General features: G+C 45.2%; 1 protein-coding gene across 1 annotated transcript in view; it reads right to left on the bottom strand.

Annotated features, from left to right (window-relative positions):
• Window positions 1-23,169, bottom strand: part of HAPLN4 (hyaluronan and proteoglycan link protein 4) — an 805,823-nt gene that overhangs the window by 330,519 nt on the left and 452,135 nt on the right. The window lies entirely within an intron of this gene.

The raw sequence follows: 23,169 nt of genomic DNA, 5'->3' as shown, positions 1-23,169 counted from the left end.
TAACACACATACAGTGAGTGTGTTGGTTTCAAATCATAATGGGGGAAGTTATTTGAGCCTTATCAATCTCCTCCGTAGTTTATAAAGGTGCTTTGAAGTCTTGAAGGACTACACTAAAACAAACTGTGTGATAAAGTTGTCTGCTTGTAATCATTGTTTGGTACAGCTATATAGAATGGTATGATGCACATTTTAATTTCTACAAAAACAGAAAACCCTCTGTCCATGTTCACAAGCATACATCAATGAAAATAATAAACTAGTTGGTTTAAGAAGCTGGGTTTATTTTGTGACAGTGGGATCGTCATTTGAGTTACTACAGCTCTGTCTGTCAGGGCTTTCATATGCAAATATGATCATTCCCCTTTTCATCCAGCATTCACGCTGATTTGGGAGACAAGTTGAGACCAAGTTGCCTCTGCCCTCCCTTCACCTTACCCCTCCAAGCCCCTACCCACGAAGCCCTCGGAACCTTGCAGCTGCGTTGAGGGGAAGATTTTCAAGGCATTGAGAGGGAGAGGGCCTAGCGTTGTGTGGCAGTCACTCTCAAAGCAACTTATTGTAGTATGTAGTAGCAGGACTGGGGCATCCACCCACTTTTTTCAGAGGGTCGACGCCGCCAAACCACCCCCAGCAGGTAAAAATGGTTACTTTGGGAATTTTAAGAGTGTGCTCATTCGAGCCACGGCAGGGATTAGAACTGCAGTCTCCAAGTTCGCAGGTTGGGCACTTAATTACTATAGGACTACATGAGAGAATAGAAGCGAATGAAGGTGAAATGTTGCTTATGAGCACTGTGCTCTCCACGGGAAACACGTGATAGATTCTAGGGTTTAAAGCGCACATCTTTTGTAATATTCCAACACTATTAGAGGAAAATATCCTCTCGGGTTAAATTTTGTGTGTGGATTTTCTGAAAAGCGAATGCGTATTCACCCAGTGTACTTTGTTCTGTTCTGTAAAGCCAATTAAATTGAATTTTCATATAACACTGATATGCACATTTTGTTGACGTCACACCCCATTTGACATGGGAGTCCCTCACTTGTTTTTGTTGTAGGACGTGAGCACTGGAGCTGCCTTTAGAGCACCCGCTCGACGCAGAGCCCTGTTTGACCACCCATACTCGCCGTGCTTAGGGTTATGCCTGTCAGCCACTGACCCTCGTCACCTCATAAGCCCATTTGTGCAAGCCCGCTTGAACTTGGCCTAATGGCATTGGTGGGATCCATTCCTGTCCTTGAGGCCTGCACTATTAGCATGGATCTGAGATTCCAGTTATTGTGGCAATTCGATGGCCGCGGTTGCCTGTCCTACCAGGGCGCGCAAGCATGGGACTCTACCATGTCGCGCGCAGTTAAATAACTCCCTGATCATCGTTCTTACAACCTGCTGAGGAACCATCTAGGAAACCATGTGCAACGCCATGTTCGTGATATGTGAGATCCACTCCACTAGTGACCTACGGCACGGAGGGGATGTCACTAGTGTCGGTCTGGATCGGCGGAATTCCCAGACATTGCTGAAGTAACCCAGACCTCATGCAGGTTTGATTGGTGTCAACCGCCATGGAATGAGTCCACTCACCCGCCAAACCCCTAACACATCCTTACAGTTAAATGGGCTCTCACCCACCCAAACAAAATCGTCCATTGTTTCCCACACTGGACACACAAAGGGTTGTGAGGTGTGAGAAACCTGAGGATTTGTGGTGTTCCTGCAAGACCAAGAGCCCAGAATTCCCAGCGAGCTATTGGTGAGGGCGCTGAGCAGATATCCTGCTACTGCATGTTCTGGAGAATAAAGGAAGGAAAAAGGAATCTGCCAGAAGTGCCTACCTGGAAAACTAATGCAATGGTTGTGCTCTCATTTCAGAAGTAAGGAAACAAGCTGCGTTATGCTTATGTGCAAGAAAATGAGGCATAAGCACAGACAAGACGTCATTTATAGAGGACATGATATGGCATTTATAACACTCCTGTACACAAGTGTTTCCAGATGCCACAGGCCAAGGGAGGGAAGACATAGGGAGGACAAGACAAATGATCCTACTAGGCCTTGTGTCATTCGGATCATGCAAGTGCGACAACAAGAAATGCAGGGGGAAGTGTAAGGGAGAGGAAAGTGGGGAGTGCAATCAGGGCATGGCTCTGAGTAAGTGCAGCTAGGGTAATGCAGGTCTGGGAAGTACAAGGACGGAGGCTGTTGGGGTTACAGTTACAGCCCCTAAGTGTGTGGTTGGCCAGGAGGCAGTGCAAAGAAGACTGGTCGTGGAGGAGCCTGGTACCCAGTGAGACTCTGAGGGAGCCAAGCAACCAGTCAGCACAGCAGATAGGTAAATTAGCAAGAGAGAGAGAGAGAAAACGCAGAGGAAAAAATGAGGGTCTTGAGCTGCTTCTGGAACTTCAGGTGGTCTGGCTCAAGTTTAAGAGGGCAGGGAGGCCGTTCAAGGAGGAGGCACCTGCAGAGGAGAGAGATCTACCTCCCACTCTCTGCCCGGAGAAGCGTCTGACCCTCAGAGAGTTGGAGGTAGCTGAGTGAAGGGCCTCTAGAATGAAGTTATTTCAGAAGAGAGAGTTGGATGCATTGCGGGCCACTGCCCCAGGAAGCCTTGTGGATGATGTATAGGGTCTTGAACTTGATCCTTGCAGTCCCAGGGAGCCAGTTGAGATATTTCACAGATGGAGAGGTGTGGTCCCTGGGCTTGAGGCCAAAGTTTTGTCTTGCAGTCCTGTTCTGGATTAGTTGCAAGGGGCAAAGAGTAGAGGTAGACAGATGGAGAACGAGGTTGTTGCAGTAGTCCACCCTGGAGAGTACCATGGCTGCCTCTGGGGGAAAGTGAAGAGTCCTTCCCACAGTAGGCTTGCAACTAAGTCATGCACTATTTATGGGGAATTATTGGAGAGGGGAAACTAAAAACAATTTCCTTTAGGATCAGTCTAGATCTGCAAAACTCAAGAAATCTGTTGATGCACAATCTCTTATTAGGTTTCCGCAGTATCCTCCATTCCTCTCAGATGACACATTCTCCACCACATTTTATTCCACCACCACTCTGTCGCCTGCAGCTTCTCCACCTTCATCAACCCCTATTTCCCTCTACCTCCCTGTCCTGGGGAGAAAACCTTGCCCTCACAGGCCAATCCCCTTCACCTCCTCAATGGGTTGCAACAATCTTGCTATGTGTTGTAGCCTGGATGTAGCCTGGATGTTAGTCCGACTGTATGTGTGTGTGCAGAGCCTAGTGGAATGCTCACGTGGAGCTTGGAGTGTTGGGGCACCTAAGAGTTCCAGGAACTGATGGTTGGGACTTAGAGCTGGGCAGGGAATCAGGGTGGAGGCTTGCAGATTTTCTCTCCTACTTTCTGATCTAAACTATGTAACTAAGAGACAATAAAGCGTGTTCCTGTTTCTACTCACCTGGGTCAGTCTGGTTCGTGCTCCTTGTACATCACTGGCCCAGGCACCTCCTGTAGGAGGCAGGTTACATCACTATGCTCTCACTTGCTAGCTCTTCCTGCACTTCTTTCCTGCTCCACCACAAGTTCATAACTCTTCTTCCTGACTCACCCTTCTATATTGTCTAAATAAATGTGCACTTCTCAGAACTTCCCACCTCCTCATTGGAACTCCTTTCTTCCTTCTTGGAGTTCTCTCCCCTTCTACTGAAACCTTCTAACCTCTTAATTCCCCCACTCTCTCCAATCTCCTCCTTGGTATCTCATCCAACCTCCACCTTTTCTCCCTCCAGCTCCTTGTGATATCTCATGCACCCTCCTCTATATCTCTTTGGCCAACCTCCTGCTTGGTATTTTCCAACCCCCTCTTTCTTTCCCTCTCCAACCTCATCCTTAGTAGTTCATCCAACTCCTCTTTATCTCTCTGTACGACCTTCTTCTGAATGATGTTCCCCCTGACAACTCTCCTCTACACTCTCTACTGTGCTGTTCTCACCATCTCTCCTTAGATGCTCCTCCAACATCTTGTCCCACGTCTCTTTCCCTGTCTTTCCTCTCTTCTCTTCCTGATTCCTCCAACTTTGTTCCTCCAGAATCTCTAGCATTCACTAACTTCTCACAACCCTCAACTCCCTCCCAAAGTGGCCGAATCATTTATTGGGCCCTTGCTTCTTCTTTTTGTTGTCTAATGTGGGAGTTCTTTTTACCCGTGAGTGATAATGAGTGCTGAATTCGGATTGGTGCACCATGGATCAAAGATTTACCTCATACATGCGCAATGCATCAGCACCACACTGCATGGTCATGTGGACTGAGTCTTCATTAGGCTTGTCGACCATCTTGGATTTATCATGCACGTTCTGGCACGCGACTAGCAAACCACCTGAACACACCACTCCTCACTGACTGACAGTGGTCATGCTACTTCAGCAGTTTCCTCTGTCAAGTCACTGTGAAGGCCGCCTGCATCAGTACGGCTTTCTCAGGTGCTTCTTACTTTTGACAGACATGCCGGAGAACCATAACTCAGAACAAGATTGCCAGGGCAGCAGCATAACATTGTAGGAGTTCTTAAAAGGACAGAGGATTGGGAAGTGTAACAATGGTGTAAGTCCTCTGTCTTGGGCATGAATCTGCATGTACTTTCTCCAGGCCCAGCATCAAACAGCGGGTGTTGGCATCAGGCCACCATGACCCACACATCCATGATCCACATGAAGGACACTAAGTAACTTAGCTCCCCCGAATTCATTGGAGCCCCCCACCAAGGGTATCGACAATGTACCTGCTAGGGACATCAACGGTGCCCTGCAAGCCGCTCCTCCTCATGTGATACTACAAACGTGACTGGTTGTAAAGTAAGGAACCATTTTAACACGCTGGCATTGGTGTGTTTATTTCATGCAAGTCGGGTGAGAGGTGCATTTTGGTAATTCATTTAAACTTGTTTCCCATCTAGTAATACTTAAGGGCATCCATAGCCCATATAAGATCTAAACATTCCAATTCCAACACTGAATAGTTTCTTTTTGTCGGTAGAGCTTTCAGCTTATATATATTATCTGCACTGTGAACTCATTGCCTTCTTGGGAATTAATATATACCCCAAGCCTACCCTAAATGCATCTGTCTGCAAGATGAATGTTTATCAACGTCCTCGTAATAAGGAGAGATGAACGGCAGAGAGCGGTCTTTAATCCCTTGTAGGCCTCTACTAGTGCTAGTCCATTTTATCTTGCTAGGTTGCGAGGTTTTGAGCTGGTCCATCAGAGGCCGGGCGATTGTTGAAAAATGAGGATGAATCCCTGCTAGAAACGGAAAAGCCCTAATACATAGTTCACGCTTGGTGTCCAGATGAGGACTTGTCTGGGTACCTTCCACTTTGACTTTATGAGGTTGCACAGTCTCTTTTCCTACCTTAAACCCATGGTACCTCACTGATGTGGTACTTATCGGGGGTTGGTTTTAGGTCTGCTTTTCTTAGGCTTTGTGTTCACAGACACATGTGGCTGATTTATTCTGCCCAGTACCTGCTGTAAATAGTGATATTGTCAAGGTACTACTTGGTATATTCTTGATAGAGTTGACAGATCCTCTGGAATGGTGCTGTGGCTTCATGGAGTTGTGAGGGAAGAACAGTGAACTGGAAAAGCCCAACACGTGTTGAAAAAGCCATCTTTTCATAGTTTTCTGCAGCAGGGGGAATTTGTTAGTAGCCCTTGGTCAAATCTTGGGTACAGATGTATGTAAGCGGCCCAATTCTTTCAATCATCTTGTTGATGCAGGGAATAGGGTAGGCCTTGAAGCTGGAGAACTCCTTCACCTTTTGAAAATCTCTGTAGGAACTCCACAACCTATCTGGCTTGGTGATCAACAAGATGAATGACAACCAGTGACTCCAAAAGGGTATGTTTGTTTGTTTATTTGTTTGTGTATTTAATATAGCGCAAAGCCAAGACCCTCAGGTAACTGGGCGCAAACATTACAAGAATACTTAAGAAGCTTAGTTACAGAACATTACAAGATACTTCAGAGGCTAAGTTGTAAAGGTAGGTACATACAGTGAGTAATGACAGTAATAAGCAGTGAAAACATAAATGCAGTCATAAGTTAGCAATGACCAAGTGGTCTCAGTATAAATACATGATACATGTTAAGGGTGCTATGGAGTATACAGTTGGCAATGGTCAGGCATAGCACTCCTTAGGGGGGATTCAAGAATAGGTAAGGCAGACGAGGAGTCAGATAGGGAGTAAGGGGGTCAAGTTATACATCATTGGTCCGTAGCCAGGTAAGGAGTTTCCGTCTGAATCTAGAGCATGGTTGGTCAGTTCTGAGATCTAGAGGGAGTCCATTCCAGGATTGGGCGTCAATAACTGGGAAGCTAGAGCCGCCGGCAGTCATCCGTTTATATCTAGGCACCTCTAAGGTGTGGGCATTGGACAATCTTGTGGGCGGTTAGAGGTTCTCTTGTTTACTCTTTCTGCAAGGTAGGGAGTCGCTATGTTGTTAAGACATTTAGGGCCTCATTACACGGATGGCGGTAAGGGTTTACCGCTACCAGTATTTTACCGGTACCGGTAAATCCTTACCGCCTTACTACGAGGTCCCTTTGGGGGTTGGGGAATTTAACGCCTGCTTTTTGCAGGCGGTAAAAACCAACCCGCAAAGGGACCAGGGAGCTAATTACGGTACCGCAATTTGCGGTACCGTAATTAGCGCCTTCCCCATTCCCATAGAGCCCTATGGGGCAAAAATGGGAATGGGGAAGGGCAATGGTGGAAGGGGGAATTACCGCCCCGCCAACCTTGGAATAGGGCGGTGATTCCCCTTTCCACCAAGGCGGTGCCGGTATTTTACCAGCATGAACCATGGCGCTAATAGCGCCATGGTTCACCGCCATCCGTGTAATGAGGTCCTAAGACGTAAGGTTGAGAGTATTAAGGGAGATCCTATCCTTGATTTTGAGCCAATGGGCGTCTCTTCTAAATGCAAAAATATGCTCCCTATTCAGGATATTTAAAGCTGCTCTGAGTGCATTGTTTTTGAGTCTTTGCAGTTTATCAATAATACATTTATTAGATCCTGCATAGAAGGCATTGCAGTATTCCAGCCTGCATAGGATAAGTGCATTAGCTAGTGTAATACAACTGGAATCGGAGAGGAATGGTCTGCAAGCTCGGATCAATTTGCACATATATGCTGTAGAAGATGCTAAGGAGTTAGTTTTCTTTTTGAAGGTAAGTGCAGAGTATAGATAGAATCCTAGGGTTTTAAATGCAGGCATCACTTTTATGACATTGTTATCGATTTTAAATGAGGCGTAACTGGGGTTCAGTTTTTTGATGGCCGTCTCTGAGCCAAGGATCAGAAGCTCCGTTTTGTCGTCATTCAAGCAGAGGCCGTGGGATGCCATCCATGCCTGAATGAGGAGATACATCCGATTTACCAAGGCCAAGTCTTCCAAGAAGTTGCCCGAAAGGGGATGAGGATCTGAGTGTCAACTACGTAGTTAGTGCAGATGACACCCAGACTATCCAACATGTCAAACAGGGGCTTGGTAAAGATATTGTACATTGTAGGAGATACGCATGATCCTTGAGGCACGCCGCAGGAGACTTGTATAGGGTCAGCAGCTGCTAAAGGGGAGAAGACTATCATTGTACTGTTCGCAAGGAAGGATTGCACCCAGGTTATGGCATCACTTGAGAAATGGGCGGCTGACCTGAGATGGTTGCATAAGACTGCATGATCCACCAGGTCGAAAGCTGCCGATAGGTCAAGGAGGAGTAGCATAGCTGATTTGCCATTGTCCTTCAACTCGTCAATTTGTGTTTTGAGGTCGATCAAGGCAGTTTCTGTGCCATGAAGGGGGCGGAAGCCGGACTGACGTGAACCTAGAAGGTTATTCGTTTCTAAGTAGTCCTGAATTTGTAAGTAGGCCACTCGGTCGATAATTTTAAGTAAGAAAGGGACTGTGGAGATAGGTCTATAATTAGTGGATATGGATGAGTCTAAGGTTTGTTTTTTGAGCAGAGGTAACACCCAAGATTGTTTAAGATTGTTAGGCACAAGGTTTGTCTTGAAGGATGCATTAATAAGCTTTGAGATGAAGGGGGCTAAGTCTCTAGCTGCATCCTTTATGATTTGGTCTGGACAGTTGTCCCCTTTGCAATTAGAAGGTTTGAGTGAAAGTATCATTTATTCTGTCTTGACGATGGATACTTTTTTAAAGCTGAATGGTAAAGGGGTGAGATTATGTAAGTTAGCCAGTAGTTGCTGCTGAGGTGAGGACTCAGTCGGTAGAAGCAGGGAAGGTTACTTTTGAGCAATTTTAATTTGGAGGGAGTTAATTTTATCCGAAAGGGCATTTTGTATATTGGTACACCAAAGTTTATCTTTAGAGGTATTGTCAACCTCGGGTATAGGTGATTCCATTTCACGAAGGATAGAGAATAATTCCTTAGTATCTGATTTGGCCTTAGAGATCCTATCGTTGAACGTGTACTTTTTAGTGATAAACTTGATGACTCCAAGCTCTTTTACACTTCACAGAGCAATGACTGCCATCGAGAGTCTGGTATATGGTAGAGCCCGATATAGACTGATTTCCCCAGATAGGTTTCAAAGTGAGGAAGGGATTGGGTCACCCTACCTGCCTTATCTAGCAACACCTCTTGAAGTGATCAAGATAGTCTTGCAGGTCATTGTCCTGAGGAACTTCAGGTGTTAAAGAATCATCTTCCTAAGATTGACGGTTGAGCCTAATGGTGTATCGATGTCTGTGCTGGCCATCACTACGTACATAAGCTTCCCCTCCTCTCCTTGTGAAGTCTGCAGCAGAATATCAAACACAGCTTCATAGTAGGGAGGTTGCCATGAACAAATGTGTGCATGTTGCTTTTCAGGGCACCGCAGAATGCCTCAAGTCACTAACCACCCTACTTCAGGCATAAGTTAATGAAAATATTTTGTTTACTACTAACATGATGGTACCTATTAGAGGTAGGTCCTAGTTAAGTGAGGATGCGGGCACTGCAGGCACTCAAAAACCCTCACCCTCTGAGTGGTCAGTCACTGAAGACAATGCTGAAGAGCAGGATAGACCACGAACACATAGGTTATGCCCGATGGAAGGAGGTCAGAACACTAAGGAAGATCTTTCCTGGGCGATTAATGTGACCATGATTGAAATCTTCCTACCGCCAACAACCTCTAAGTAGCTCATGCCGAGCAGGTTTCCAGACATATTTTTGTTCCATCCTTGCAGTCATGCTGGCCTTCAATGTTTCATGACATGACTCCAAAGAGGTTTTCGTAGCACGGCCACTGTCCTCGGTTGTACTCGTAATACATCTGTGACCCTGATGTATCCCTGGGGTTTCTCTGTGTCCATACACACTTACAAATGCTTCACCAAGGCCCCAGATCAGCTGCCTTCAAAACTATAGAACTCTGCCGCTTAGTGGGCAAAGTAATTTAGGCAGGCTCCTCAAGTGTTCTGAGCCATTTCCACACTATATACGTGTACACCGACATTGAGACAAGCAGAAGAAGCAAATATATGTCCATATGTGCTTCTATCCCACCTCATGTGATGCTGTACTATGCCGGCACCTTGTGTATGAACATCGCCTGCATCTATCATGCAGAAAAGCTTTCCATGTCACATGTATCACATAATGGATTTCTACACATGTCCAATGTCATTGAGTGAAAAAGTTGTCTGAAGTGCTGTATGCAATTTCAACATCGTTCTACAATAACATGCATTAATAGTATCATGGTGTATGAAAAAACGTTCAACTTATTTCATAATGTAATCAAAGGAAATGCCCCAGAATATATTCAAAATCATTGTATGCTATATATACCCAGAAGACCAACTTGTTTCAGTTCTATGTGATAATGTCACCTGGGAAAAAGTCGCCAGGTAGGCGATTCTCTTTCCTGCACCCTGCACACCTAAAAGCCTTCCTCCACATATTCTAGGATGGGTATTATTTACTGTTATAAAGTCCAGTCCTAGAATTTTGGAAAAAGTGTTTGATTTTCTTGGGAGTGCAAATTTGGGGAGTGACTTTATCACTGGATCCCTTGTTTCCATTGCAAGAAGTAGATTCCCTCGATCCATTGAATGATCGTCTAATCTCGAAGCTGCTCTTCCCGGGAAGTCCTTTCCCAAAAAGATGTGCATGACTGATAACCTATTACTCTTTCAAAGAGCTCTTAAAAAGTGGTTATTTTCATCTTTCTGCTTTTCTTTAATGCAATGATCCGCATCTGGTCTGTTTGACTGACGTCCGCGCTTAGATGCTCATACGAGTCACAAGCGCCAGAAAATAATTAAACTAAACTAAACTCAAATCTTATAGTATCGCCTCACACTTAGGTGAAGACCTGAATTTATGCATTTGCATATCTGCAGACACATCTATGCTAAGAGTACTTTGTCAATCTCAATGCTTCTGCGAGTTTCCATTCTCTCTCCATATGTGCTTGCAAACGCTAATAGTAGTATGTTTGTTTAGATGCACATGTGCACATTCGTGTAGACAAATATGTATATTGACACTTTTCCAGAAGAAAGTACATGTAGAGATCTTGGGATCATGGCGCGCACGTCTCGGTTAATTAAAGCTAACGCATGACAGAGAATGCAAACATAGTGTGAACAGGACGGAGTGGGCACTAAAAAAGTAATGTAAATTAAATCTAGTATGTAAGTTAGATGGTCCTGTAGCCAAAAGTGGCTCTGCTTGCACTAGGGGCCAATAGAACAAGTATAAATAGCTTCCTGACGGATGATCAAGAACATACGAAAGACCTAGCATGCAGGATTAGACTGGCCTATAGGGCAATAGGGCAATGCCGGAATTACTAGCCCATACTTCTAGTATGGGCCAGTTTATCTGGCTAGAATGGGCCACTTCTTTGGCCAGAGTGGGCCAGTTTCATAAGTTATTACACTAGTTTTAACAAATGTTACTAAGCAGATATACTTTCAAATGCATTATTTGCAACATAATTTACCGCCCCCGCCTCCCCTTGGGTAGTACTCAAACAGGCGTCTCAGAAAAGTAACACATTGTTTAATTGTGGGCCACTTGTTCATTGGTGCAAGGAGCAATTTTATGTCCCAGTCTGACCCTGATATAGCATGTATAAAACATGTAATAAGCAACACAATTTAGAGAATGCAAACATACCCATTAGATGCTAACTTATACCGAAATGAGATTACAAAACAATTCTTCAACATATTGGGCCTCATTACGACCCAGGCGGTGAGTTACCGCCTGGGTCGTACCTTTACCACCATGGCGTAAACTATGTTTACGCCATGGTGGTTGGCGGACTTAGCGCCCCATTCCGAGGTGAGTGGGGCGGTAAGTCCCCATTAACCCATTTACCCTTCCCCATTCCCATTTTTGCCCCATAGGGCATAATGGGAGTGGGAAGGCGTTAATTATGCCACCGTAAATTACGGTGGCATAATTAACAACAAGGTCCCTTAGCAGCAGGTGTTAAATCCTACATGGCGCTAAGGGACCTCGGAATCAGGCGGTAAGGGTCGGCGCTGTTTACGCCGCCGTAAACCCCTTACCGCCTGGGTCCTAATGAGGCCCATTGAGTCACAATTTATGATCAACGTCATCAGAACAGCACACGAACAAGTGTAGTGGGTCTGCTTACATCGTTTGTCTGTTTGGTTGCAAAAGGGATATTTGCCGGCCCTTTGAAAGAATCAACAATACGAATAACTAGTGTGGTGACATGCAGTAACATATCACCTGTGTTCGCAATGCCTAACACAATGAACAGGAATCAAGAGCATATATGACCAGTGTGGTGACACGTAGTAACATATCACCTGTGCTTGCAACGCACAGGAGGGGTCACATGTGTTTGCAATACCTGACACAAGAAACAGGTGAAGAATCAAGAGCATATATGACCAGTGTGGTGACATGTAGTAACATATCATCTGTGTCTACAAAGCACAGGAGGGATCCAGGAGAAGGCATTTCTAAATCTTAGGTAGAGCTAGTGTTTTTTTTCAGTTGTGTTCTCGTTTCGGATGTGAACAGCACTGTGCACACTCTCCACCACACAATAGAACTGCAAGATGGTAGTGAGCACTCATGACTTTAGGGGGTCTGCACTGTCACCTAAATGGGCTTAGCCATGAAAAGCAATGACTAGTAAACTAAACTGCACATTTCTCACACACCACACTGCTGTCATACTCTGGGCAAACATAGCCCCGTGTGAAACCCCCCAAATGTGTACTGCTGGTTGTATACCAAGCCACCAGCTTCTCCACCGTGGTAGACTGGCCACGAGCACTGGCACGTGGCTACTCCTGAAAATGAAGGCACTGTGGGCTGACCCTGGGAAATTGGGGGTGCAGTTTGTGATCGAAACATGGGCCCTACAAATCAGCTGAATGATCAGCAAGTGATGCATCTTCAAGTTGCGGTATATCTATTGTAGTATGAGTATGCATGTGGGTGCAATCAATGGCTGCCACCATATTGGGGAAGCCAGCAGTTGTGTAGAATGCTACCTTCCTTCGAGGTCTGCCTCATTATGAGGAAGCGCTATGGACCTGTGCAGGTGCTTGAGCATTGCGTTCAACCCAACATTCAGAATCTTGGAGGGGAGCAGGTTGTGAGATGATAGTGGATATTTCACTGCTGCTTGGTAGGAGCCCAATCCAAAAGAATATACGAGAGAAAGCAACATGACGACTGGTGGCCAGGCTATACTGATGTTGCAGTTGGGAACCAAAAGAGGTCCTGGAAATAATTTTCAAAGTGGCTTCAAATTACACATTTTCTTGAAGCCCAACCTTTTCCTATGAGAAAATGAGGAAATACCACACAAAAGAGGCCCAGGGTGCAGAGGCCTACAGAGAAATCTTCAGAGTTCCTTTTAAGCCACTCCACACCTGATTGGGTCACAGATGCCACTCAAATAAAACAGCACTTACACGACTGTCCCAGTATTAAGAAGATACAGGCAAATTACTTCTTGCTCTGGCATGTTGAACAAATTCCCACTTGTGAGCCAGATACAGGTTTGCAGTATGTGCCTCATCTTGGCATGGGTCTTCTCCTCTTCTGAACAGGGACTTGCAAGTCATGTGGGCGCGCCACTGGTTGGTGGTTGCCAATGCCATCACCTGCACTTCCACATTGCATCATAGTCGCAAGAGGCACACCACCCTGTGCCATTTCCCTCCTTCCTTGAGACTAGTAAGGGTGTGAACAAGCTGGCGGTCTTGTTGCTGGTCTTCTGGAGGTGAAGACAGTTTTGGAGAATTTGGGGGGTTGCTTGGAGGCGTGTTGATAGGTCTGGAAAAGATTTGGGACTACACTAATGTTATGACTGTCTTGACTTGGGGCTAGCTAGCCTTTTGGTTGTACCCCCATAGCTTCTATCTGGGGCTAAAACGAAAAGACCCAAGGTTATAACCCCCCCTCGTGCCCCCAATGTTCTCACCTAGCAATGCCTCGGGTTGCCTGTGAGCTGTATCTGTACTCAGGGCAGCCGTGATGCACCAACTATGGTTTATTGTCCATCAGCAGTATGCCACTAGCATTTGCGCCTCTTTGCTACATTCTGCCACCACTCCTCAGGGAGGTGCTCTCCTGCACCCTCTTTGTGGGTTTGCAAATGTGTTGGAATAGTAAAGGAATGAATGAGAAGGAAACTGAGTGTAAGCAGTCAACTATGCACTCTGGGAATCGCTGTGAAAAATTCCAAACCATTCTGTGAATGATAAAGAAATCCTTTTGCAATCAGCCTACGCTGTATTCTGGGAACTGCCATAAAAACGCAAAAAGTATGTGAATGAGAAACACATTCATCGTAACAAATCAGTGTATTTTGGAAAGTGGATTAAAGACCCAAAGTGAAAGATATAAGTCTTGAAAATGGCAATACATTGGAATAACTGGGATGAAAGAAAAGTCAAACCTATGTGGGTCACTTTGGTATTCATTAAAAGATACGTGAAAGACTGGGATACCTTACTAACCATGGTGAACCTAGATAATGATCTCAACCAGAAAAAGGATTTCCAAGGTTAGAGGATATCCCTTAAGAAGAAAGTACCATGGAGGAGGAATCTGTCAAACACTTCTGCTGGCACCTGGGGGATAAGAAGACGTTATGTGGTGCTAAACGATGAAATAACCCACATAACACAAGCACCTAGGATAGGGGGTGTCACAGTGGTAACATGGATCCCTTTTACAGGGACAGGGATGAATTTGCACACTCAATAAGACAGCTCACAGGGTGACTTGATATGTTCAGTACTATCAGTAATACTAGACACCAAGAGGAACCAAGGGTCGAAGTGATGATAGGAGGCAAAACATTTTCTTTTCTTGTAGACACTGGGTCGACTCGCTTCTGTAAAAGGGAGGGAAATACCTAATGCCAGGTATTGCTATGAATGCTCAAGGGTTCTCTAAAGCTATGAATTTAGTTCCTTTTACTGATAAATTACCTGTTTCTATAGGCGAATGTGACAAGTCTGTCCCCTATATATATATATATATTCGTGACAAACGCCAGTTAACATTCTGGGTAGAGATTTTATGACAAAACCTCCACAACGATTTCATTCACAGAACAAGGAATAGTGTGCTCCACTCCATTAATACACTGTTTAAATGTACTAGAGTGTATACTGGCACTTACAGGACAACTGGCTCTACGAGGGGTTTCGGTAGATCCAGAAGTCTTCATGTATGGCGTGAACATATTATTAACATGGCTACATGGATTAGTAAGGAAAATTGTGAGGATACCTGATGAATTTTTATTTAGACCACAAGTACCAATGGATGGATGAGGAAGAAGGGACAATTATTCCCACAGAATTGGAAGCAGCTATAGTACGAGGGGAAATAGCAATGCTTGAAGAAGTAGATGACTAAGGCAGAGCATGGAGAACAGTTATAGCTCTTGAGGAGGGATTCAGATTGACTGATATAACAGATGACGATATGTTCAGAGATGAACGTATAGATGAGGAGCTGGTGTTTATTGTAAGTATTACATATTGGATAAGGATTGAGAAAAAGGAAGTCCCACAGCGAATGGCACTGATGCGGCAAAGACCAACGTTCTTTCAGGAAGACATGGAAAAGGTGTAAAGTGTCCTTCAATAGGAAGGGAATAGGGGAGGTTAAAATAAAACTCAAGCCAGGAGCAATTGTCCCCCGAGAAAAACAATACCCCATGTCTCGAGAAGCTGATGAAGGCATATTTAAGACTATCTCAGTGTTGATGAAACAGGGAATCATAGTGCCATCGGACTCCTTGTGAAATACTGTGGCGTATCCAATTAAAAAATCAAAAGGGGGTTTGGAGATTTATCCAGGGCTTGCGCCCCCTTAATCAGATTGTAGAAGTGTAATTTCCATTAGTTCCGAACCCTGCGACAATATTGTGTAGCATCCCAGTTGAAGCTAAGTATTTCACAGTGATCGATTTGAAAAATGTGTTTTTGTCGATCCTGTTGCACAAAGACTCACAAATGCCACATCATATCATATCATACCTTTCTTCCTCTACATCCAGACAAAAAAAGACTAAATCATACTTGTTTGCCTCAGGGGTACTGTGAGTTCCCGTCGATTGTTAATAGGGTCATAAAGATGGATTTAGATAATATTGTACTCAAAAGTGTGGAAATTCAGTATGCAGATAACATACTAATCTGTAGTGAAACAGAGGATGAATGTAGGCAGGGCGCTGTTCCTGTTCAGTTAATGACTATATTGGCAGACAAGGGATACAAAGTAGATAAGGGGCAATTACAGTATTGCCAGGAAGGGGTGTTGTACATAGGCCAGTTAATTTCACATGAAGGAAAGAAAGTGACACCTGAGAGAGCTGAGGTTATGAAAACTCCAAACCCAAATACAGTGATTCAAATGCAGCAGTTTCTGGGTTTATGCAATTATTGTATGGACTGGGTGTTCAATTACAGCACATACACAAAACCACTTTTGCAAGCACTTAAGAAAATACAAGTTGGTAAGGAAAAGATAGAATGGGCTGAAGAAATGGTGGAAGGATTTGAGGGATTAAAAAGAGCAGTTTGTACAGCCCCAGTTGGATCAGTAATGGCAGCAGTACTCACACAAAGAACAACACTAGGGTATACACCTTTGGTGTATTACAGTGGAATTTTAGATCCGGCTATGAGAGGACAGTTTACATGTGAACAATCATTGGCTGCTGCTGCATTTGTGATTGAGAAGTCCACAAGTATTACTATGGGCTTTTCATGCCTTATTTGTCATTTTAGAGAAACACACAAGTACATTGACGACACAAAGATCTTCTGCATATGAAGTTATGATTTCTAATCCAGCGATGAAAATTGTGAGATGTAAAATATTACAGTAGTTTGTATTTTTTTTATTTTTTTATTTTGTATAGTTCATTACAAACTTTTAAAATATTACACATTCATAATTTCATTCCATTTAATTTGTTAGAATTCTTTCACTATCACTGGAAAGACATACAATTTCAATTTCATGTGTATACCAATAAAACTCATGTTCATGTTGTTCCGAACACAATGGCTAGCCTCTATTCTTGGTCCCCGGAATGCCTGTGTGGTGATCCAAAATGTGTCTTCTATGCCCTTCCTGCTCACCCGTGGTGTTCCCCAGGGATCTTCTCTGTCCCCTACTCTCTTCAACATTTACATTCTACCTCTGCTGCTGTTGCTTGATGACCTGGGTGTCTTATATACCAACTACGCTCATGACACCCAGGTCATCCTTGAACTTTCAGGCTCTTACTCTACTGACTCGGAAGCCATTTCTGGCATCTACTTCGTCATCTACTCCTGGATGAGTCAGAACTTCATGGCATTGAATGCCGATAAAACAGAGATACTCACTGCCGGTTCTAGTCACATTGTAAAGAATCTCTCTAAGGAATATGCGTCATTTATGATTGCCAATGTCTCCATTCCGGTGGCCCAAACCGTTAAGACCCTCAGCATCACTATTGACGCTGAACTCTCCATGCGCCCCCACATGGTCAAAACTCGAGCTTCATGTGGCTGGATTAATAGGCAACTGTGCGCAAGGCATACATTCTTATCTGTTAGCAAGATGTCTCTTCTTGCTTCTGCTCTCGTAAACTCCAGGTTGGACTATTGCAAGTCTTCTAGCAGGCACCTATGCCAGCAACATCTTAGCCTTGCAGATCACTCAAAACGAGGCGGTCAGAGCTGTGATGGGTTTACCTACGCACTTCTCTATTGCCGAAGCCCGGAAGTAACTACACTGGCTTATTATCAAGCAGAGGGTTTCCTTTAAGATACTCACCCTTACATTTTGTAACGCTCACCTGATTCCCGTAGAGGCGCCGGTCTTGACTGGGCGTATACCGTATCATCAAAGGTGATGTGTAACACACGGCTGGCTCTTTGGGCTGGACCTCTGTGCACTGTATGTCTGACTCGAAGGGTAAGATGTCTGCAGATAGAAAATATGGGATTAAGGAACTGGGTTATTGAATGTCTCTCTCTTCTTCCCTTTCTCTTCTCCTGTAGAACCCCAAAGGTTAACGCTCTCACCTTAGGTAAGTGAACGCCGTGCTCTTCATCTGCCTCGGGGCAGGGTGCTGTAACCAGATTCTTCACTGGATAAGGGGAGCAGGCCTCTTGACTTCAGAGGACTGCTGTCCGTCGTTTACTGCACGAACGGTAAGTTTCGAGTAATTCTAATGTCTTTAAAGTCTTTAGTAATGATGTTTCTTGTTTTGCAGGGTTCCAGCGATGGCGGATGACGGGCTGAAGTGAGTTGAAGATGGAGCCCGTGTTATGAATAGAAGCGCCTGGAAGCACGTAAGTAAGCGCTTGTTGCCTGCTTCACGATGCGCTCTAACTGTCTTTTTATTTTGCAGGTACAAGTTCGGAGCGGCTGCAGGGTGCCGGAATACCCACTGGGTTAGATGTGGAAAGGAGTAATGGCACGTGAGTATTAAAGTTCCCCAATGTCTTTAAACGCATCTTGTTTTGTCTTTCAGATGCGGGATGCAGCGCCGAAGGCCTCCGGAGCGTGCAAAGAGTTGGTAAGCTTTTGTCTTTCAGATGCCGGAATGCAGTGTGAAGACCTCCGGAGCGCACGAAGAGTAGGTAAGCCTTTGTCTTTCAGATGCCGGAATGCAGCGCGAGGCGTTGGTGACAGCCGATGGACCAGGTAAGTGAAGAGCTGTCACTGAAGACCGTAATGCTAACCTGTTCTTTCTTGTCTTTATAGGTGTTGCTGAAGACTGGATTCAGGATGGTAAGCCTTTTTCCTTAGGCCCAGGATCAGATGCAGAAGACACGATGAGCGTTCTGCTGCAGAGGATGCAGAATAACGCAAAGCAAGATTCATCCATCGGGTGTGGTTTAAATAGCCTCCTGTAGTGCTTAGGTGTCTCCTTCCACAGCCACGCCTAGGTAAGAAAAGAGTTCCTGCTTTCCAGAAGAGTTCCAGTGTTCTGAATCTAGGGAGTGGCTCCTGCCCCACCCAACAGGAAAAGTAGTTCCAAACAGAAGAGGATCAGAGGCTCAACTGGCAGGCAAGTAAGCAGCATGGTCTGCTGCAGGTAAGTCCACCCAAGCATTATGAGCCCGGCGCTTCCAGCGCTGGGACTGGGCATATTTATGAGCCTGGTGCCACTGGCGCCAGGACTGGGTCCAAAAGGTCCCAATTGGGACTGGTTGGCACTCGGAACCTGGGTTATGGATCTGCTTCCAAGGGAGTTGGGAAAACCCTGACCTTTTGGAAGCAGAGATCATGACAGTACCCCCCCTCAAGGCCCCTCCCAAACCGGGCTTCTCCGGGGGTTTTGGCTTGTCAGGAAATGTTCGGTGAAATCTTTTGATTAGGCGAGGAGCGTGGACATATTCAGCAGGTTCCCAGGATCTCTCTTGGGGGCCGTAGCCTTTCCAGTCAATTAGGTAAAATAGTTTAGATTTGGAGATCTTGGAGTCCAGAATGCTTTTGACTTCAAACTCGAGTTCTCCATCAAGTAGGATAGGTTTTGGAGATTTAGTTAGTCGGGTTTGAGGTTGCACGGGTTTTAATAGAGAGACGTGGAAGACCGGATGTATCTTCATGTGCGGGGGCAAGTCCAACTTGACCGCTACTGGGTTTACTATGGTAGTGATGGAATAGGGACCAAGGTATCTTGGGTTGAATGTGCGTGGCCCTTTTAGAGGTAGATATTTGGTGGATAATCAGACTTGATCCCCTACTTGATATTGAGGGGCTTCCTTCCGATGTTGATCTGCTCCTTTCTTGTATTGTTCTTTAGCCCTTTGAAGGTGGGAAACAGCTTCCTTAAAGGCTTGGGTGATTGTAGAATGCAGGTAGTCTACTGCTGGTGTTTCAAGATCTTGGAGGGGATCCAACTCCGAGGCTCGAGGGTGACTGCCGTACAAAAGAAAAAACGGGGTTTTCCCAGTTCCCGAATGGACAGAGTTATTGTAGGCATATTCGGCTATCCAAAGGATGTCTTTCCAAGTTTTTTCAGTTTGTTGCAGCATGCAGCGTAAATACTGTTCCAGAGTTTGATTGGTCCTCTCGGTTTGTCCGTCGGTCTGAGGGTGGTGACTGGTCGATAGTCTCACATCAATTTGAGCCGACCGACAGCAACTTCGCCAAAAATGAGAAATAAATTGACTACCTCGATCCGAAATTAGAACCGAAGGAAAACCGTGCAGTCGGACGATGTTTTCGAGAAATTCTCGGGCCAGAGTTGCTGCTGTTGGCAAGCCTTTGAGCGGAATGAAATGCGCCATCTTGGAGAATAAGTCCACGATTACTAGAATCGTATTGTATCCGGAGCATGGAGGTAGATCGGTGATGAAGTCCATAGAAAGCGTATGCCAAGGGCGAGGTGGGATGTCAATAGGGCGTAAGAGGCCTGCTGGTCTTTCCTTTTGACTCTTGTTTTGGGCGCATACTCCACAGGACATTATAAAGTCTCTGATATCTTTTTTCCAAGACGGCCACCAGAAGTAGCGCTTGATCTTTTCTGAGGTCTTGGCCATACCGGGATGTCCTTCCATTAAAGAATCGTGATAACAAGAGATTACTTTTTTCTGTAAATCTGTGCTGGGTAGGTATAATCGTTCTTGGAAATACAATAAGTTGTCCTTTACTGCAAATTCCTTTCCCTGCAGATGCCAATTCTGTATGTCTGCTGGAGTTACAAGTTGCCTGGCTTTATCCTTAACTTCCTCTATGGATTCTGTGGCGATTACACCCAGAATTCTTTGTTCGGGAATGATTGGTACAGGTTTAGGGTTGATCAAGTGTTCTTCCACTCCCATCCGAGAAAGGGCATCAGCTTTACCGTTCTTTGTACCAGCTCGATAGGTAATTATGAAGTCAAACTCGGCAAAGAATAATGCCCAACCGAGTTGTCTAGAGGATTGGGCTTTTGCGGTTTTCAAATATTGCAGGTTTCGGTGATCCGTAATCACAGTAACAGTGTGTCGGGCCCCCAGCAGATAATGCCGCCAAGCCTTAAAGGCAGACTTGATAGCCAGAAGTTCCTTGTCAGTAATCGTGTAATTGATTTCAGGAGGCGAGAATTTGCGGGACCAAAATGCCACGGGATGCAACTGATTGGTTACCGGGTCCTTTTGTGATAGAACTGCCCCCATGGCAAGGCTTGAAGCATCAGTTTCCACGATGTAGGGGAGTTCGGGGCGAGGGTGTTTTAAGATTGGTGCAGAGATAAATTTAGTCTTCAAATCCTGGAAAGCTTGTTCCGCCTCGGTAGACCATTCAAAACGTTTGTTTTTCTTTAACAAGGCAGTGATGGGCTGGACTATTCGAGAGAATTCGGGGATAAACCTGCGGTAAAAGTTAGCGAAGCCTAACATGCTTTGCACACCTTTTACGGAGGATGGTGATGGCCATTTGAGAACTGCATCGACTTTCTTTGAATCCATACGCACTCCGCGAGGTGATAATATGAATCCCAAGAATTCAACTTCAGTCACGTTGAAAACACATTTTTCCAACTTAGCGAAAAGTTTGTGTTGACGCAATCTTTCGAGGACCATTTTCACGTGTTTCCGATGTTCAGATTCCGATGAAGAATAAACGATGATGTTGTCAATGTAAACAACAACACACACATCTATGAGCTCTCTGAGGACATCGTTCATAAAATATTGAAAGGCGGCCGGGGCATTGCAAAGTCCGAAGGGCATGACCTGATATTCAAATAACCCATACTTGGTGCGGAAGGCCGTCTTCCATTCATCGGCCTCTTTTACTCGTACCAAGTGGTAAGCTCCTCTAAGATCCAGCTTTGTATATATGCATGCTTTTCTGACTTGGTCCAGGAGTTCAGGGATCAAAGGTAACGGATATCTATTCTTAACAGTGATCTGGTTCAGGGAGCGATAATCTATACAAGTTCTAAGGTCTCCTTCCTTTTTTGGAACGAAGAACAAAGCTGAAGAAGCAGGGGACTTGGAAGGACGAATAAACCCATTTGCCAGGTATTGATCCAGGTATTGTCGAAGGTGAAGGTTCTCAGGCTCGGTGAGGGCATAAATTCTACTACAAGGAGGAGTAGATCCAGGTATCAGGTCTATCTGGCAGTCATAAGACCTATGAGGAGGTAGAGAGTTAGCCTGATCCTTCCGGAAAACATCTTGGTATTCTAGGTATTCGGGAGGTAACTGGGGAGTCTCTGAAGAAATTGCTGCCAGTGCAACACTAGGTGGAGGGTGACAAGTAGAGACACATTCTGGAAACTGGACCGTTCTTGCTCGCCAATCGATCAGAGGATTGTGTTTCTCTAACCAAGGTATTCCTAGAATAATCTGAAACTGAGGGGCCTTGATCACATCGAACACGATCTTCTCATGGTGTCCATCTTGACTTACTAGCGTCACCTCTTGAGTGGTATCCGTTACTGGCCCGGAGGCTATCTCCGTACCATCCACCGTAGTAATGACGTCCTTTACAGCCTTGGGACAAAGAGTTAGATTCATCCTCAAAACCATTTCATGATCCACATAATTGCCGATGGCACCGCTGTCGACGTAAGCTTCAATTGCATGTAATCGATCCGGATTATCAGGGCTAATGAGGACCATAGGTATCACGAAATGCGAGGTCACGGAACTGGTTTTCACGCTCGGCAAGAGGACCTCTATTCTTGTCGGGCGAGGTCGTTTCCCTGCTCAGAGTTTGTAACTTTGGTAACTGCAGCTCCTACTGCCTTCTTGGCTGGTTTCACCGGACAGTCTCGAAGAAAGTGCCCTGAGTTTCCGCAATAGAGGCATAATTGCAACTGTTTTCTCCTTTCCCGCTCCTTTTGTGTTAGAGGACCTTTCAGACCCCCTATTTGCATGGGTTCCCCGGAGTCTACTCCTTTGGAAGGAGTTGGCGGTTTGGAAAATACTCAAGCATCAAACTTGGAATGATCGGCCTTCCTGTTCTGCAGTCTGTGATCTATTTGAACGACTAAGTCTATATAGTCCGAACAATCTTGTGGGGGATTCACTACTTGGGCTAACACATCTTTGAGCTCTCCACGTAGACCTCTATAAAACAGCGTAATCCTTTTGTCCTCAGGCCATTGAGTTTCCACTATCAGTCTGTTGAAAGACGCAATATAAGCCAAAAGGTCGTGATTACCTTGTCGCAACGAAAGAAGCTCATTGTCCAAGGCCTGCCCCTGTGAATGTCTTGCGAACAGTTTTTCCATACTGAGCTGAAAAGCTTGAAAATCATGGAGGACCGGATCATCTTGATTTACTAGAGGGATCGACCAGTCTGCCGCATTGCCACTAAGGTACGAAAGCACGAAAGCTACTTTAGCTTGATCAGTTGGAAAGGCTGCTGGCCGGCATAAGAAGTGCAACCGGCACTGATTGATAAATACTGCAAACCTCTTTGGGTCACCAGAAAATCGTTCGGGCGGAGCCAGAGGTACATTCCCAGGTAGGTTGATCTGCACTGGATTCATAGAGGATGTAGAAGGAAGATTTCCCCCAGATGCGGGTAACGGGGTCTGTCCGGCTTGTGACTGTAGCAATTGTCTAGCGAGATCATCTGTTCGCTCCTTGGAAATAATCAGTTCCCTTCTTAGAGCGTTCGTTTCCTGACGGGCTGCATGCACTTCTGCCCTTAGTTCCCCA

This window comes from Ambystoma mexicanum, chromosome 1p, assembly GCF_040938575.1.
Source record: "Ambystoma mexicanum isolate Mex_15411 chromosome 1p, UKY_AmexF1_1, whole genome shotgun sequence".
NCBI classification, from domain to species: Eukaryota; Metazoa; Chordata; class Amphibia; order Caudata; family Ambystomatidae; genus Ambystoma; species Ambystoma mexicanum.
Note: the sequence above shows the minus strand (reverse complement) of the source record. Positions and strands in the feature narration are given on the sequence as shown.